The sequence below is a fragment of the Dendrobates tinctorius genome, unplaced genomic scaffold, assembly GCF_039654945.1.
Source record: "Dendrobates tinctorius isolate UK_male_01 unplaced genomic scaffold, ASM3965494v1 ptg000129l, whole genome shotgun sequence".
NCBI lineage: Eukaryota > Metazoa > Chordata > Amphibia > Anura > Dendrobatidae > Dendrobates > Dendrobates tinctorius.
In genome coordinates, this window is record NW_027361797.1 from 38,903,434 (window position 1) to 38,909,659 (window position 6,226).

Below are 6,226 nucleotides of genomic sequence, written 5' to 3' on the forward strand. Positions count from 1 at the left end.
AAACCCCATAGTAAGTGCTCAGTGTAGTGCTCACGTTGTCACACTAAGGTGTGACTCCTCTTAATTGTCTGTGGCCAGATCGTAGGGGGATGTTTTACGTGCACGGAGAAATACACCAGACAGAACAATGCAGTTGTGTCAAATGATTTCTGATTTTATTGGCTAAAATGCAGAGTATTTATAGAGAAAGCACGGTGCCTTTCAACATATTATTTCATTGCCTTATCGTTAAGGGTTGTTGATTCTGGATAGAACTGGCAGGTGTGTCTACTAATAACTAACTAGTACAAGAACAGTTTCCATTTGTTCTTGATAAGCTCAGTAGATTAAATGTGTCAAAGTCTACTGAAGGTTAACACATTGGCAGGCATACATTAAAGAACACATGAGCACTCCATTTTAAATACATACTCAGCAAAGCATCCATTTTGCCATGATTCATATGCCAGCGTCTATGAATTGTATATCTTCATAATTACATATCAATTAAATATCAATTTCATGTCCTTAAGAGCCCCGGATTAATGTGATACCAAACGTTATGTAAAATGTTCCCAATAAAGTTTCATCTCAATCCCCCCAAAAAAAGTCACCACTCAGGTCCGTAGTCTGTCAATGGAAATATAGGGGACTTCCACGTTACTAGTACCACAAAGGATCTGGGAAAGCAAAATGGCTCCTCACCCTCCAAAAGAAATTTGTCGAATTCAGCACTCCCAAATCCAAATGAGCCCCTCACTGTGCCTAAACCACATGTAATATCCACATGTTTGACAGCAATATAATTTTCAAAATGGGATCACTTGAAGGGGGATTCTGCGCCATGGGACGTGACTGATCTCTGGACAGGTATGGATATTGTTGGTTTATTATTTTAGAATTTTTTTACGGGAGAACAATGGCGTCGATATGAGATTAGGGGTATAATAAAGATTTAGACACTTTGTGTGGTGTATTCTTTCATTAAAATACTTTGTTCTTATTGAGTGTGTTTATTTAACCCTTGAATAACTCTAGGATTAGTAATGGATAGGTGTCTTATTAACACCTCTCCCTTATATGGCTTTTATACATTTAATCCTATTCTGGTCTATTTTTGTGTAAGCTGACTCGTTCTTTCATGTGAGGCATTCTGCTTTTTTATCGGTAATTTCTTTTTGTTTTTAATTTTTATATTTAAATAAAAATAATAATTTGTATGGATCTCTTCTGTCCCCCTTCTTCATTACAATTAAGGGTTTGAGTATACTGATAAAAACAGTCAACCACACACCTACCAGATTATGGAGGGGTTGGCTGCCTAGTAGAAAAAAATTGTACACTAATAGCTGTTTTTGATATTAGTGTTAGGACTCGCAAGCACGAGGACCCTTGATTTGGGTTGCGAGATTATCTATTTTGGCCAAAAAATAAAGCAATAACTCATTTAATGTATTTATCATATGCATTTATTTTTTGCAATTTTTATCATATCATTTTTTGCAGGATGGAGCTAGGACTCTTTTTGCTGGCTTGGTTCATTGAGGCGTCTGTCCCTGTGTGGTGCATATTATAGTGCTAGGCAGCCCGCCTGATAATACTATGGGCATCATTAATAGGCTGCAAGTCAGACACTTTGCATCACACTTACCTGGGTGACTGGCGTCCTATCCAAGCCCTATTAGTGTGCAATTTTTTTCTACAAGGTAGCCAACCCCTCCATAATCTGGTAGGTGTGGGGTTGGCTGTTTTTATCAGTAGCTTGCACCTGTGCTTATCCTTGCCTTTATTAGTGGAGGCCTACTGCATCCTGCTAGTGCATTTGTCATCAGATAGGGTTTGGGAAGGCCGAATCTGTATGGTATGAGCATAAATTTATGACAATCTTTGACACACTCAGTGCAGTAATGAATCTGTCGCGTGAATTTATGTCTTTCTACATTAACTAAGGAATGTGCTCCTCAGACCATTTAGAACAGGGGTGGGTAATTAATTTTCCCGAAGGGTCACATGAGAGACCATGACTGTTGTGGAGGGCTGAACCAATAGCTTTAAATTAATTCTATTCAAAATTAATTTATTAATATTAATTGTATCACTTAATATTGAGCAGAAATTAAGTATGCTGACACCCCAATATATTTTTGAACCCAAGTTCAGCCCCTTCTGTATATCGTATGAACCCCACAGCCCCTTATATACAGCATGAGCATCACACAACTCCTTATATTCTGCATGAACCCCACACAGCTTCCCTATATACTGCATGAGCCCCACACAGCCTCCTTATACATACTGCATGAGCCCCACAGTTTCTCCACATACTGAATGAAGACCCACACAGCCTCCCCATAAACTGCATGAGGCCCCCACAGCCTCCCTATATACTGCATGAGCCCCACACAGCCTCCCTATATTTAATGCATGAGCCCCACACAGCCTCCTTATACATATTGCATGAGCCCCACAGTTTCTCCACATACTGAATGAAGCCCCACACAGCCTCCCCATATACTGCATGAGGCCCCCACAGCCTCCCCATATACTGCATGAGCCCCACACAGCCTCCCTATATATTTCATTAGCCCCACACAGCCTCCCTATATACACTGCATGAGTCCCACACAGCCTCCCGATATATACTGCATGAGCCCCACACAGCCTTCCTATATATACTGCATGAGCCATACAGAGCCTCCCTATATATACTGCATGAGCCACACAGAGCCTCCCTATACACTGCATGAGCCCCACAGAGCCTCCCTATACACTGCATGAGCCCCACAGAGCCTCCCTATACACTGCATGAGCCCCACAGAGCCTTTCCATATACAGCATGAGCCCAACACAGCCTTCCTATATACTGCATGAGCCACACACAGCTTCCATATATACAGAGTATGAGCCAAACGCAGCCTCCCTATATACAGCATGAGGCTCACACAGTTTCTCCACATACTGAATGAAACCCCACACAGCCTCCCCATATACTGCATGAGGCCCCCACAGCCTCCCCATATACTGCATGAGCCCCACACAGCCTCCCTATATATTTCATTAGCCCCACACAGCCTCCCTATGTATACTGCATGAGCCACACACAGCCTCCCCATATACTGCATGAGCCCAACACAGTCTCCCTATATAATGCATGAGCCCCACACAGCCTCCCCATTTACAGCATGAGCCCCACACAGCCTCCCCCATATACAGCATGAGGCCCCCATAGACTCACCATGTGCAGCATGTCACCCCATGTGCTGCATGTCACTCCCATAGCCTCCCCATGTGCAGCATGTCACACCCATAGCCTCCCCATGTGCTGCATGTCACCCCATAGACTTCCCATGTTCTGCACGACAAACCCATAGAAACCCCATGTGCTGCATGTCACCCCATAGAATCCCCATGTGCTGCATGTCAACCTCATAGCCTTCCCGTGTTCTGCATGAGAACCCCATAGAATCTCCATGTTCATACACATGAGAAAAAAAGAACACATACTCGCCTCGGTCAAGTTCCCTGGCGCTCTGCTCCTCTCTCTGCCTCCGGAGTGTAGCCTCCCCATGTACAGCATGTCACCCCCATAGAATCCCCATGTGCAGCATGTCACCCCCATAGAATCCCCATGTGCTACATGTCACCGTCATAGCCTTCCCATGTTCTGCACGACAACCCCATAGATACCCCATGTGCTGCATGTCACCCCCATAGAATCCCTATGTTCATACACATGAAAAAAAAAAGAATTCATACTCACCTCGGTCCCTTTCCTTGGCGCTCTGCTCCTCTCTCTGCCTCTGGAGTGTTGACTCTCCGGCGGTACACAGCTGACGCTATGAAATGACATCATCGTGTCAGCTGTTTCACACGCTGATTGGTGGAGGAAGTGGCCGGAGGCCCCTCCTCCACCAATACTGACTGCGCCTAGAGAGACAACGGAGAGAGCCAGTGGGTGGGCATGGTGCGGCCCCACGGCTGTCTCAGTCCACGGGCTGCACTTTGCCCAGGTCTGATTTAGAAGCATCACAATAACTGACAAGACCTCAATCACAGGACAATACAATGTTCAATCTCTTTATCTATGAACTGTTCCAATAGTTACAGCCACAACTGTTTCTCCCCCTCCCCTAATGAGACTTCTGCCTCTCTCACTTGTCTTATCTATTGCATTATTCCAGTGTCCTGCTGTGTATAAATATGTGACTCCTCAGATTGTGTGTTATTCTATGCCTGATGAAGAGACCCGAGTAGTCTCTCATGCTTGCTACTTGTTGCCATCTTTTCAGTTAAGGCCCCGTCACACTAAGCGACTTACCAGCGATCCCGACACCAATATCAATGCGTCAGGATCGCTGGTAAGTCGTTATGTGATCGCTGGTGAGCTTTCACACAGACAGCTCGGCATCGCTGGCCATCCCTGTAAAAAATAGAATCAAAATAAAAAATATAGTTATTCTCACCTTCCGACGTCCCGTTCAGCCATCCTGCCTCTCTCCACGCTCCGGTCCCAGTGATCCTTTGCGAGAATGACCGTGAGACGTCATGGTCTCGTGGGATAACAAAGTCTCGTGGTCATTCGTGCAAAGGATCACTGGGACCGGAGCGTGGAGAAAGGCAGGATGGCTGAACGGGACGTCGGAAGGTGAGAATAACAATATTTTTTATTTTTTTTATTATTTTTTACACCTGATCGCTGGTCTCCCACCTGTCACACACAGCGATGCGTGCTGGCCAGCGGGAGACCAGCGACCAAAGAAATGTCCAGAGGTTTCTTCCAGCGATCAGCGATACCGGCAGGGGGGCCGGTCGCTGATCGCTGTCATACATAGCGATCTCGCTGGTGAGATCGCTGTTACGTCACAAAAGTTGTGACTCAGCAGCGATCTCGCTACCGAGATAGCTTAGTGTGACGGGGCCTTTAGATTAAAAGGTATCAACCACTGAGGACTCTCAAAGCTTAATATTTTTCTATCTACTGGCTATCACGGTACAAATATATATAGTTTTCCTGCACTTTTTCTGCAGGGCTATGTTTCTTTAGGAGTTTAGAAAAGCACAACGTACCTTGCTTTACTACACCTCTATAAACATATATTCTGCTTAAAAATATTAATACGTAATCATAGATGTACTACACCTCACCCGTACAAACGCTCATCAGAACTAGTCTGAGTGCTGCCATTTTTTTTTCACGGGCAGCACTCCGACAAACAGTACAGTTATGTGAACACAGCCTATGAAGCATCGGGAGGAAAACATGCTAAGGATGAGCCTCTACTCATGGGCCACCACTGTCTGCTTGCCCCCCAGGCTAAAATTTGCCAGCCAGCCCCTGACTCTCATCTATCTCTTGTGAGAACAGGCACAGTGCTTCCTTACCTACCTGTTTCCAGAGCACAACCGAGCGAAGGGAGAAGGAAGTCTGCAGGAGCCAAGGTCCGGAAAGACAAGAGTTGAGGCAGATGTGTGGATTCTCCAAGCAGATCGAGCCGGAGCCCTTTAGTGAGTGCTGGTCAGCACCTTCAGTACAGCGGCCAGGAGACGTTAGACCAGACAGGAGACAAGTAATGGCGGACACGGCTATTTGAGCTGCTACTACTGTTGGATTGAAAAGTTTTCCCTCTTTGGAGGCTGGGTCTTCAAAAGAGCGGCCTCCACCTGTAAGCAGTGGCAGAAGTGAGGTTCCATCGCCATCTACTTGTCTATTTGAGAATGTCAGCCTTTCAGGAGATGTGGGGAAATGTTATTTTTTTTGTGTGACATAACTCTCTGTTTTAAGGGCATAAAAATCAAAAGTTTAAAAATTGTGAAATTTTCAAAATTTTCGCCAAATTTTTTTCACAAATAAACGCAAGTCATTTTGAAGAAATTTTGCCACTACCATGAAAGACAATATGTTACAAAAAACACTCTCAGAATCAGCAGGATCCGCTGAAGTGTTCCATAGTTACTACCTCATAAAGTGACAGTGGTCAGATTTAAAAAATGAGGCCCGGTCATTAACCTACAAAGTGGCTTAGTCACTCTCCTGAGTGAGGAGAGATCCCCGTCTCTGACAAAAGTCCAACTAGAGGATGAAGTGGACGTGTAGGTGAAGGAGATGGAGGAGGAAGCCAACAGTTTTTTATTTTTTCTAGTTGGGGAGGGGTACCGAAATGAAACATATGGCAAATAGAGTTGAAGACTGGCTGGGTGCAGCTAGTATAGTTGTGTAGATATCCAAAGGTTTAGACAAGTCCTGTAA

The 6,226-nt window shown here is 44.8% G+C and overlaps 1 protein-coding gene across 2 annotated transcripts in view; it reads right to left on the reverse strand.

Moving 5' to 3' along the window:
- LOC141047749 (uncharacterized) overlaps positions 1-5,598 on the reverse strand; it is a 107,887-nt gene extending 102,289 nt beyond the window's left edge. Inside the window, exon 1 of one of the 2 annotated variants that reach the window (XM_073543013.1) lies at positions 5,366-5,598. The gene's annotated coding sequence lies outside the window, so the exon portion shown is untranslated. Of the gene's footprint in view, positions 1-3,739; positions 3,814-5,365 lie in introns of those variants that run through there. The other variant, XM_073543014.1, reaches the window with a different exon arrangement.
- Between the last annotated feature and the right edge of the window lie 628 nt (positions 5,599-6,226).